The sequence below is a fragment of the Ranitomeya imitator genome, chromosome 4 (genome assembly GCF_032444005.1).
Source record: "Ranitomeya imitator isolate aRanImi1 chromosome 4, aRanImi1.pri, whole genome shotgun sequence".
Taxonomy (NCBI): Eukaryota; Metazoa; Chordata; class Amphibia; order Anura; family Dendrobatidae; genus Ranitomeya; species Ranitomeya imitator.
The window spans coordinates 489,912,859-489,925,868 of record NC_091285.1 but is presented as its reverse complement, the minus strand read 5'-3'; positions in this window follow the sequence as shown (position 1 = coordinate 489,925,868).

The following is a 13,010-nucleotide window of genomic DNA, read 5'->3' as shown; positions in this document are numbered from 1 at the left end:
CCATATTTTCAGTGAAATAAAGGAGTTATAACCTCAGTTGGGTCTATTTATTGCATCTACTATTGTATATCAATTGATTTATTTCCTAAATTATTTCAATTGGGTCGTACACGCGCTCTACCGGGGGTATGCATTGAGATCTGCGCACCATAAAAATGGCTTTATATTGATTATTTTTGGTGTGCAGTCTATTCTAAAATGTAGAGTGCATCCAGAGAGATCACTAGGTGTGCACTACACGTGTATATTATGCGCAGAACGGACTGCTCAAAACGCGCTGTCTAAGACGTTTTTTTTTGTAAAGCTGAGCTGTAAAGTCTTGCAAATATTTTTTTTTTGCTAAGTAAGTCTGTCTTCCTGGCTTATCTGCTTGTTTTCAAAAGGGTTCTTATCTTCTCTGCTCTTATCAGTACACATATGCTAGCCCAGACATGTTACCTTTCAGTTTCTTTGGAGAGCAGCTGTGTGCTTCTACCCCCATGGCCTCTTCCGGCATCAAAAGAAAAAGATGCAGCTATTGCCCTTCTACTTGTGACAACAAGACGAGTATAACATGTTCTGGCTGTAAAACATTTCTATGCAAAAATCATGTGTATTGTTTTTCATGCAAGAATCCGTAAATTTATATGATCATGTAAATATATTCACATTGTAATGGTACAATTGTACAATGTACAATGGTACAATTTACAAAATATGTGTAGTTTTCTATTTTCGTTTTGCTCATTGGATGGATCTGTTTTTTCAGAATAAAAACAAAAAAAAAGATTTCTAGTTCATTTTTCTTTTTTTTTTACTACCAAACATGTTCACAAACAGTCTAGTAAGCATTAAAAAGTATTAAAAAATGGAGTTAGAGTGTCTAAAATCAAGGTTTAATAAGCCGGGTCATAGTGACCCGGAACACTACAAGTGTATAGTAAATGCGAACAAAACAGCAGGGTTAAGAAATACGAATTGATGTTTTTGGCATTAAAATGGGCACTGTAGGTGTTTTACTGTCCTCCACTCACTGCCAACTTTGATTCCCCATTGACTTGCATTGGGTTTCGTGTTTCGGCCGACCCCCGACTTTTCGCAATAATCTGCTGATTTCACCTGACCCGACTTTTGAGAAAGTCGGGTTTCGCGAAACCCGAAACGATCCTAAAAAAGTGAAAGTAGCTCAACTCTAATCTAGATGTGTGGTGAGCACTTTGAACCCCCAAGTGTTTCATACAGTTTATAACGAAGAGCCATGAAAATAAAAAATATTTTTTTTCCACAAAAACTATATTTTAGCCCCCAGTTTTGTATTTTCCCAATGGTAACAGGAGAACTTAGACCCCAACAGTTGTTGTCCAAATTGTCCTGAGTACGCTGAACCCTCTATGTGGGAGAAAACTACTGTTTGGGCACATGGCAGTGCTTGGAAGGGAAGGCGCGCCGCTTGGAATGCAGACTTAGATGGAATGGTCTGCAGACGTCACATTGCATTTGCAGAGCCCCTGATATAACTAAACAGTAGAAACCCCCAACAAGTGACCCCATATTGGAAACTAGATCCCCCAAGGCACCTATCTAGATGTGTTGTGAGAACTTTGAACTCCCAAGTTTTTCACTACAGTTTATAATGCAGAGCCGTGAAAATAAAAGTAATTTTTTTTCCACAAAAATGATTTTTTAGCCCCCCCAAATTTTTTTTTTCCCAAGGGTAACCAGATAAATTGGACCCAAAAAGTTGTTGTACAATTTGTCCTGAGTACGGTAGGTACAGTACGGGAGAGCTCGGAAGCGAAGGCGCACTGTTTTACTTTCTCAACGTAGAATTGGCTGGAATTGAGATCGAATGCATTTGGAGAGCCCCTGATGTGCCTAAACAGTGGAAACCCCTTAATTCTAAGTGAAATCCTAACCCAAACACACCCCTAACCCTAATCCCAACTTTAACCATAACCCTAACCACACCCCTAATCCGAACATGCCCCTAACCCTATTCCCAACCACATCCCTAACCCCAACACACTCCTAACCACACCCCTAACTCTAACACACCCCTAACCCTAATCCCAACCATAACTCTAACCACACCCCTAACCCTGACACACCCCTAACCCTAATCCCAACCGTAATCCCAACCGTAAATGTACAGAGTCATGGGAGGTCTTGTTTTTTGCGGGACAAGTTAAGTTTTTATTGTTACTATTTTCGAGCACGTGAGATTTTTTGATCGCTTTTTATTCTGATTTTTGTGATGCAGAACGAACAAAAACCAGCTATTCGTGAATTTCTTTTGGGTTTTTTTTATACCGTTCCATGTTTGATAAAATTGATAAAGCAGTTTTATTCTTCGGGTCAGTACGATTACATCGATACCTCATTTATATCATGTTTTTATGTTTTGGCACTTTCATATGATAAAATAAATGTTATATAAAAAATAATTATTTTTGCATCGCTTTACTCTGATGACGCTGTATGGTGGCTCGTTTTTTGCAGAATAAAATGATGTTTTCAGCGGTACCATGCTAATTTATATCTGTCTTTTTGATCACGTGTTATTCCACTTTTTGTTCGGCGGTATGATAATAAAGCGTTTTTTGCCTCATTTTTTTTACGGTGATCACTGATGGGGTTAACTAGTAGGACAATTTTATAGGTCGGGTCGCTACGGACGTGGCGATACTAAATATGTGTACTTTCATTGTTTTTTTATTATTATTTAGACAAATAAATGTCTTTATTTATTTATTGGAACAATATTTTTTTTTCTTTCTTTTTTTCTTTTTACACTTGTAAATATTTTTTTTTACTTCTTTACATTGCCCCAAGGGGGGGACATCACATTATAGTGACAGATCGCTGATCTGACACTTTGCAATGCACTGTGTCAGATCAGCGATCTAACAGGTAGTGCAGGGAGGCTTCCTGACGCTAGCTCTGAGCAGGCGCTTAGAAGCCACCTCCGTGCAGGACCCGGAAGGCCCCCCGTGGCCATTTTGGATCCGGCCTGCAGGGATCGCGCTGCTCCGAGGGTCTCAGGGAAACACGCAGGGAGACCCTTCCCTGCGCAATGTTTCCCTATGCCACCGAAACGCTGCGATCATGTTTGATCGCAGTGTTCCGGGGTTTAATGTGCAGGAGCCTTGACTGCTCCTGGCACATAGTGCCGGATGTCAGCTGTGATAATCAGCTGACACCCAGCAGCGATCGTCCGCGCTACCCCGGTGAGCACAGCTGATCGCATATGATGTACTATCCCGTCGAGGGTCAGATAGGCCCAGGTCACCTACATGGGATAGTACGTCTAAGGTAAAAGAGGAGTTAACAGAAGTATTTACGGTATATGCTTTAAGTCAGTATTAGTCAGGGGTTGTCTAACAAACAAAAAGTCAATTTTAATCAATAGATCCTTGAAGTTCCACAATTTATTGTGTTTTTTAAAAAAAGCTGTTCCTATGCTGAGATAATGTTGCAGTACACATGTTCCCCTGCTATTTACGGTGTTATTTGTTGTATGTGACCATATGGAGCTGCTGCATCTCACCGTCAGACGTACATAGCTCCTTGAAAATCAGTTTGAGTCACATTATCCCTGAAATATTACAATCCAGCCATGGCCGATGCTGCGATATCATCGGCCATGGCTGGAAATTCTGATGTGCCCCCCCACCGCCACCGATCTCCTCCCCAGATCTCCGTCCTGTGCTCTGCTGGAAATAGGGTTAAGATTAGGCTTGTGGTTAGGGTTATGGTTAGGGTTAGGGGTGTGTTGGGGTCAAAGTTGTGGTTAGGGTTGGGATTAGGGTTAGGGTTGGGATTAGGGTTAGGATTAGGGTTAGGGTTGGGATTAGGGTTACGGGTGTGTTGGGGTTAGGGTTGTGGTTAGGGGTATGTTGGGGTTAAGGTTGTGATTAGGGTTATGGCTACAGTTGGGATAAGGGTTAGGGGTGTGTTGGGGTTAGTGTTGAAGTTAGAATTGAGAGGTTTCCACTGTTTAGGCACATCAGGGGTCTCCAAACGCAACATGGCGCCACCATTGATTCCAGCCAATCTTGCGTTCAAAAAGTCAAATGGTGCTCCCTCCCTTCCAAGCCCCAACGTGCGCCCAAACAGTGGTTTACCCCCACATATCAGGTACCAGCGCACTCAGGACAAACTGGGCAACAACAAATGGGGTCCAATTTCTCCTTTTACCCTTGCGAAAATAAAAAAATTCTTGCTAAACATGCTGTATGCTGTACCCCTCACATATGGGGTACCAGCATACTCAGGACAAACTGAGCAACAACTATTGAGTAGAGTTGAGCGACCTTGACCATTTTAGAGTCGAGCCGGGTTTCGCGAAACCCGACTATCTTAAAAGTCGGGTCGAGTGAAATCGGCCGATTATGACGTAAAGTCGGGATCGACCGAAACACGAAACCCAATGCAAGTCAATGGGGCAGCATAGTCGGCAGTGAGTGGGGGCCAGGAAAACACCTAGAGTGCCCATTTTAATGTCAAAACCATCCATTCTTCTTAATGAAGCTTGTCAAGCGTAATTTACCTTATAATAATTGGAAGGCATTTGAAATTGGGGGTCATTTGGCTAAAGTTGTGGTGGGTAGGGCTGGTTCAAGTAATTAGTGGGCCCAGGAAATCTGGACCACGTCACGGCAGTGGAGCAGGGAGAGGTAAGTATTTCAACTTTGCAAGTGCTGTGATCCTGAGCAAGCAGGGGGGGCCCACTTGTTGGCATTGGCACTGGCACAGGGCCCCTCAAAGTACAGCGGTGTGTTTGCACGGCGGGGGCGCCTCCCACCGGCAGCAACACTTTTGCGTACTATGAGAGGCCCTGTGCCAGTGACGTCGCCAACTAGTATTCCTCCCCCCACCTGATGAAGGAACCTGCACTTTCATCTGCACCTTCCTCTTTGTCCCCGTGTAAGGTGGTATGGTATGCGGGAAGAGCAACCTGACTTTCAGCAGGGTCACAATGTTGTTGTGTAGCGTGCACGGGGAATGTTGCATTATGGGTCAATGTACCAGCAGACTCATCTATCACTGGCTGGGCAATGGGCAGGATGAGGAGGAAACACAGATATAGGCCCAAAGAATAAAGTTGGCTAAATGCAGTTCAAAATTGGTAACACAGGAATAACCAGGGGGCATTGCAGTGGAGGACAACTGGAATGAGAGGCTGACACAGAGAGTAGGCCCAAATCAGTAAGTAGTCGAAATGCAGTTCAAAATTGGCAACCGTAGTAAACAGGCGGCACAGCTTTGTTCAGTGGAGGAGAACAGCAAGGAGTGGCAGACACCGATAGTAGGCCCCAACCCAACTAGTAGGCCAAATGCAGTCTAACATTAACAACTACTTAACGAGCGCCTGAAAACGGAATTTCAGGACAGGAAACCAGGAGAACAGCAAGGAGCGGCAGACACTGTTAGTAGGCCCCAAACCAACTAGTACGCCAAATGCAGTTGTTCCATTTAACCACAATTTAACGAGAGCCTGAAGATAGAAGCTCAGGAAAGGCAACCTGGAGAACACCTTGGAGTGGAACACACCATCTCTCTCCACCCCATACCCATTTTGTAGGCCTAATGCAGTGTAGTTTTCTACAACTACTAAACGAGAGTCGGAAGACCGAAGCAATGGCAAGGAAACCTGGGGAACACCTTGGAGTGTAACACACCATCTCTCTCCACCCCATACCCAATTTGTAGGCCTAATGCAGTGTAGTTTCCAAGAACTACTAAACGAGAGCTGGAAGATCGAAGCTCAGGAAAGGCAACCTGGAGAACACCTTGGAGTGGAACACACCATCTCTCTACACCCCATACCCAATTTGTAGGCCTAATGCAGTGTAGTTTCCAAGAACTATTAAACGAGAGCCGGAAGATCGAAGCTCAGGAAAGGCAACCTGGAGAACACCTTGGAGTGGAACACACCATCTCTCTACACCCCATACCCAATTTGTAGGCCTAATGCAGCGTAGTTTCCAACAACTACTAAACGAGAGCATGAAGATCGAAGCATTAGCGAGGAAACCTGGGGAACACCTTGGAGTGGAACACACCATCTCTCTACACCCCATACCCAATTTGTAGGCCTAATGCAGCGTAGTTTCCAACAACTACTAAACGAGAGCATGAAGATCGAAGCAATGGCAAGGAAACCTGGGGAACACCTTGGAGTGTAACACACCATCTCTCTCCACCCCATACCCAATTTGTAGGCCTAATGCAGTGTAGTTTCCAAGAACTACTAAACGAGAGCCGGAAAATCAAAGCTCAGGAAAGGCAACCTGGAGAACACCTTGGAGTGGAACACACCATCTCTCTACACCCCATACCCAATTTGTAGGCCTAATGCAGTGTAGTTTCCAAGAACTACTAAACGAGAGCCGGAAGATCGAAGCTCAGGAAAGGCAACCTGGAGAACACCTTGGAGTGGAACACACCATCTCTCTACACCCCATACCCAATTTGTAGGCCTAATGCAGCGTAGTTTCCAACAACTACTAAACGAGAGCATGAAGATCGAAGCTCAGGAAAGGCAACCTGGAGAACACCTTGGAGTGGAACACACCATCTCTCTCCACCCCATACCCAATTTGTAGGCCTAATGCAGCCTACTTTCCGACAACTACTAAACGAGAGCATGAAGATCGAAGCTCAGGAAAGGCAACCTGGGGAACACCTTGGAGTGTAACAAACCCTCTCTCTACACCACGGAAGGGCTGATTCTTAGGAAGGAAGGCTGTCGGAAAGAAGCAGGGCGCGTCCGAGGGTGATTATATTCTTATTAGGTATATACTCACCCTCGGACGCGCCCTGCTTCTTTATTTGTAATGAATGTTTATTTGCAATGTGGTTTTGACTTACTCTATTTTTTTGGTAAATAATGATTTTATTATTTTCATTGTTTTGCATCTTCTTGGCAATAATATAAAGAAGACGCGACAGGACAACACTCGGTGGATGCCATATCTGTGTTTTAAATTGAAAAAAACTTTCAGTTAACTACTTGCAGGAGAAAGTTATTGTAGCTGGTGGCCATTTTTAGTACTGTACCAGATTTTTGTTGTATGTGTTTGTTTTTAATGTTAAAATGTCTGCATTTGATATCTCTCCAGTATTTTCTTTTTTATAAGCAAAATACTTATTTTTATATTTTCTGATGTTGGTTCCAGGGGTACACGGGCAGCAGTGGTGTGGTCAGTGGAGGCCTAGTGGAAGGAGTGACCGCAGACAGGCATCGAAGGCCTAAAATAATAACACATGGCTGTAGGCAATTTTAAATTGGTTCCAGGGGTACACGGGCAGCAGTGGTGTGGTCAGTGGAGGCCTAGTGGAAGGAGTGACCGCAGACAGGCATCGAAGGCCTAAAGTAAAAAAATTGGGCTGGCTGTAGGCAATTTTAAATTGGTTCCAGGGGTACACGGGCAGCAGTGGTGTGGTCAGTGGAGGCCTAGTGGAAGGAGTGACCGCAGACAGGCATCGAAGGCCTAAAATAATAACACATGGCTGTAGGCAATTTTAAATTGGTTCCAGGGGTACACGGGCAGCAGTGGCCTGGTCAGTGTAGTAGTAGTAGAAAGAATGGACCGCAGACAGGCATCGAAGGCCTAAAATAAAAAAATTGGGCTGGCTGTAGGCAATTTTAAATTGGTTCCAGGGGTACACGGGCAGCAGTGGTGTGGTCAGTGGAGGCATAGTGGAAGGAGTGACCGCAGACAGGCTTCGAAGGCCTAACATAACAAAAATGTCAATACAATGGTATTGTCAGTGGCAGGCATTGAAGGATGTCAGCGCATAGACTAAACATTGGTGGAGCTGTGAGATAATTTTGCAAGTGGTAGAGCACTGTTTGAGCTGGGGGGGGGAACTGTCTTGTGGCCGGCGGTACAGGCCCAGGGCCCCTCATATTACAACGGTGTGTCTGACGTTGGGTGCGCACCACCACCGCCAGAGACACTTTATTGTACTAGGAGGGACCCAGTGGCAGTGCCGTCGACCAAAAGCGGGCACACCCACCTCTTCAGACAAACAGCACTCTCACGGGTACTGTCGCCAAGTGTCGATACCACGGCCCCGTGTGGGGAGTTTGGCCATTTAGTGAGGTGTAAACATGTCGTATGCTGGACAATCAGGTGCAGAAAATTACGAGATTGGAAAAAGCATTCAGAATAGTCCACAGGCAAGACCTTTTCATAGGAAAGCTAGGTGTCGGCCGGGCAAGGTGGGGCAAAAGATTTCGAAATCCAGTTGTGGTTCATTTTAATGAAGGTTAGATCATCTACATTTTGGGTAGCCAGACGAGTCCTTTTTTCTGTTAGTATTGAACCTGCAGCACTGAATACTCTTTCTGATAGGACACTAGCTGCCGGGCAAGCAAGCTCCTGCAATGCATATTCTGCCAATTCTGGCCAGGTGTCTAATTTTGATGCCCAGTAATCAAATGGGAATGACGGTTGAGGGAGAACATCGATAAGGGATGAAAAATAGTTTGTAACCATACTGGACAAATGTTGTCTCCTGTCACTTTGAATTGATGCTGCAGTACCTGTCCTGTCTGCGGTCATAGCAAAATCACTCCACAACCTGGTCAGAAAACCCCTCTGGCCAACGCCACTTCTGATTTCTGCCCCTCTAACTCCTCTGGTCTGCTGGCCCCTGCAGCTCGTGTGAGAACGATCACGGGCGCTGTGTGCAGGGAATGCCAGAAGCAAACGGTCAACAAGAGTTGATTGTTTGGTTGCTAATATTAGTTCCAAGTTCTCATGTGGCATTATATTTTGCAATTTGCCTTTATAGCGAGGATCAAGGAGGCAGGCCAACCAGTAATCGTCATCGTTCATCATTTTAGTTATGCGTGTGTCCCTTTTGAGGATACGTAAGGCATAATCCGCCATGTGGGCCAAAGTTCCAGTACTCAAATCTGCGGTTGTGCTTGGTTGAGGGGCAGTTTCAGGCAAATCCACGTCACTTGTGTCCCTCCAAAAACCAGAACCCGGCCTTGCCGCGCCACCAATTTCCAGTGGCCCCGGAAAAGCTTCCTCATTAAAAATATAATCATCCCCATCATCCTCCTCCTCCTCTTCGCCCGCTAACTCATCCTGTACACTGCCCTGGCCAGACAATGGCTGACTGTCAAGGAATGTGTTTCAGTTGGGAAAGGGAGATGGCAGCCATGAAATTCCTTCCGTTATCACTCACTACCTTGCCTGCCTCAAGATCTACAGTGCCCAGCCACAACTGCGTTTCTTTCTGCAAGAACTCGGACAGAACTTCTGCGGTGTGTCTGTTGTCGCCCAAACACTTCATAGCCAATACAGCCTGCTGACGTTTGCCAGTAGCTGCCCCATAATGGGAGACCTGGTGTGCAACAGTGGCAGCTGCGGATGGAGTGGTTGTGCGACTGCGGTCTGTGGACGAGCTCTCGCTTCTGCAGGAGGATGAAGAGGAGGAGGAGGGGGTGCGAACGGCTACAGCCAACTGTTTCCTAGACCGTGGGCTAGGCAGAACTGTCCCAAACTTGCTGTCCCCTGTGGACCCTGCATCCACCACATTTACCCAGTGTGCCGTGATGGACACGTAACGTCCCTGGCCATGCCTACTGGTCCATGCATCTGTTGTCAGGTGCACCTTTGTGCTCACAGATTGCCTGAGTGCATGGACGATGCGCTCTTTAACATGCTGGTGGAGGGCTGGGATGGCTTTTCTGGAAAAAAAGTGTCGACTGGGTAGCTCGTAGCGTGGTACAGCGTAGTCCATCAGGGCTTTGAAAGCTTCGCTTTCAACTAACCGGTAGGGTATCATCTCTAACGAGATTAGTCTAGCTATGTGGGCGTTCAAACCCTGTGTACGCGGATGCGAGGCTAAGTACTTCCTTTTTCTAACCATAGTCTCATGTAGGGTGAGCTGGACTGGAGAGCTGGAGATCGTGGAACTAGCGGGGGTGCCGGTGGACGTGGCAGACTGAGAGACGGTGGGAGATGGTATTGTTGCCGCCGGTGCCCTAGATGCAGTGTTTCCTACTACAAAACTGGTGATTCCCTGACCCTGACTGCTTTGGCCTGGCAAAGAAACCTGCACAGATACTGCAGGTGGCGCGGAAAATGGTGGCCCTACACTGCCGGAAGGGATGTTGCGTTGCTGACTAGCTTCATTGGCCGAGGGTGCTACAACCTTAAGGGACGTTTGGTAGTTAGTCCAGGCTTGCAAATGCATGGTGGTTAAATGTCTATGCATGCAACTTGTATTGAGACTTTTCAGATTCTGTCCTCTGCTTAAGGTAGTTGAACATTTTTGACAGATGACTTTGCGCTGATCAATTGGATGTTGTTTAAAAAAATGCCAGACTGCACTCTTTCTAGCATCGGATACCTTTTCAGGCATTGCAGACTGAGCTTTAACCGGATGGCCACGCTGTCCTCCAACAGGTTTTGGCTTTGCCACGCGTTTTGGGCAAGATACGGGCCCGGCAGATGGAACCTGTTGCGATGTTGATGCCTGCTGCGGCCCCTCCTCCTCCGCTTCAGAACTGCTGCCGCCTGCACCCTGTTCCCCCAATGGCTGCCAATCGGGGTCAAGAACTGGGTCATCTATTACCTCTTCTTGTAGCTCATGTGCAACTTCGTCTGTGTCACCGTGTCGGTCGATGGTATAGCGTTCGTGACGGGGCAACATAGTCTCATCAGGGTCTGATTCTTGATCATTACCCTGCGAGGGCAATGTTGTGGTCTGAGTCAAAGGACCAGCATAGTAGTCTGGCTGTGGCTGTGCATCAGTGCACTCCATGTCAGATTCAACTTGTAATGGGCATGGACTGTTAACTGCTTCACTTTCTAAGCCAGGGACGGTATGTGTAAAGAGCTCCATGGAGTAACCCGTTGTGTCGCCTGCTGCATTCTTCTCTGTTGTTGTTTTTGCTGAAGAGGACAAGGAAGCGACTTGTCCCTGACCGTGAACATCCACTAACGACGCGCTGCTTTGACATTTACCAGTTTCACGAGAGGAGGCAAAAGAGCTAGAGGCTGAGTCAGCAAGATAAGCCAAAACTTGCTCTTGCTGCTCCGGCTTTAAAAGCGGTTTTCCTACTCCCAGAAAAGGGAGCGTTCGAGGCCTTGTGTAGCCAGACGACGAACCTGGCTCCACAGCTCCAGACTTAGGTGCAATATTTTTTTTCCCACGACCAGCTGATGCTCCACCACTACCACTACCCTCATTACCAGCTGACAATGAACGCCCCCGGCCACGACCTCTTCCACCAGACTTCCTCATTGTTTTAAAAACGTAAACAAACTAACGGTATTTGTTGCTGTCACACAAATTACACGGTGAGCTATAACTTCAGTATGATTTAGCTACCCCTTTACAGGTGAGTGAGACCACAACGAAAATCAGGCACAATGTTACACACTCTGTTGTTGGTGGCAACAAATGAGAGAGATGCCACACACGCAGGACTGTCACTGAAGCACAAATGTAAATATTAATCTCCCACTGATTTGATTTTTTTTTTTTTTTCAGGGAGACTTTAGGAAAAAAAAATAATAGAATAAAATGATTTTTTCAGGAAGAATTTAGAAACCAAATAAAATAAAATGATTTTTTCAGGGAGAATTTAGAAAACAAATAAAACAAAAAAAGGCTTTCTATGGCCCACTGAGTGAGAGATGACGCACACCGGAGTCAGGAGTGGCACACAAGCCCAGAGGCCAATATTTATCTCCCACTGATTGATGTAGTGATTTTTTCAGGTAGATTTTGGAACCCAAATCAAGCTAAAAAAATAATAGGCTTTCTATGGCCCACAATTGGAGAGAGAGAGAGAGATGGCACACCCAGGAGTCAAGACTGGCACACAAGCAGAAAGGGCAATATTAATCTCCCACTGTTTTTTTTTTTTTTTTTTTTTTCAGGGAGACTTTAGGAAAAAAAAATAATAGAATAAAATGATTTTTTCAGGAAGAATTTAGAAACCAAATAAAATAAAATGATTTTTTCAGGGAGAATTTAGAAAACAAATAAAACAAAAAAAGGCTTTCTATGGCCCACTGAGTGAGAGATGACGCACACAGGAGTCAGGAGTGGCACACAAGCCCAGAGGCCAATATTTATCTCCCACTTTTTTTTTTTTGTTCCAGGGAAAATTTATAAACCCAATAAAAAAAATAATAAATAGGCTTTCTATGGCCCACTATCTGAGAGAGAGAGAGAGAGAGAGATGGCACGCTTAGGACTGGCACACAAGCCCAAAGGCCAATATTAATCTCCCTTTTTTTTTTTCAGGGAGAATTTATAAAACAAAAAAAAAATAAATAAATAGGCTTTCTATGGCCCACTATTTGTGAGAGAGATGGCACGCTCAGGACTGGCACACAAGCCCAGAGGCCAATATTAATCTCCCACTGATTGATTTATTGATTTTTTCAGGTAGAATTTAGAACCCAAATAAAGCAAAAAAAAAAAAAATGGGCTTTCTATGGCCCACTGAGTGAGTGATGATGCACACAGGAGTCAGGAGTGGCACACAAGCCCTGAGGCCAATATTTTTCTCCCACTGATTGATGTAGTGATTTTTTCAGGTACATTTTAGAACCCAAATCAAGCAAAAAATAAATAGGCTTTCTATGGCCCACTATTTGTGAGAGAGATGGCACGCTCAGGACTGGCACACAAGCCCAGAGGCCAATATTAATCTCCCACTTTTTTTTTTTTTGTTCCAGGGAAAATTTATAAACCCAATAAAAAAAATAATAAATAGGCTTTCTATGGCCCACTATCTGAGAGAGAGAGATGGCACGCTTAGGACTGGCACACAAGCCCAAAGGCCAATATTAATCTCCCACTGATTGATTTATTGATTTTTTCAGGTAGAATTTAGAACCCAAATAAAGCAACAAAAAAAAAAAAAAAAGGGCTTTCTATGGCCCACTGAGTGAGTGATGATGCACACAGGAGTCAAGAGTGGCACACAAGCCCTGAGGCCAATATTTTTCTCCCACTGATTGATGTAGTGATTTTTTCAGGTAGAT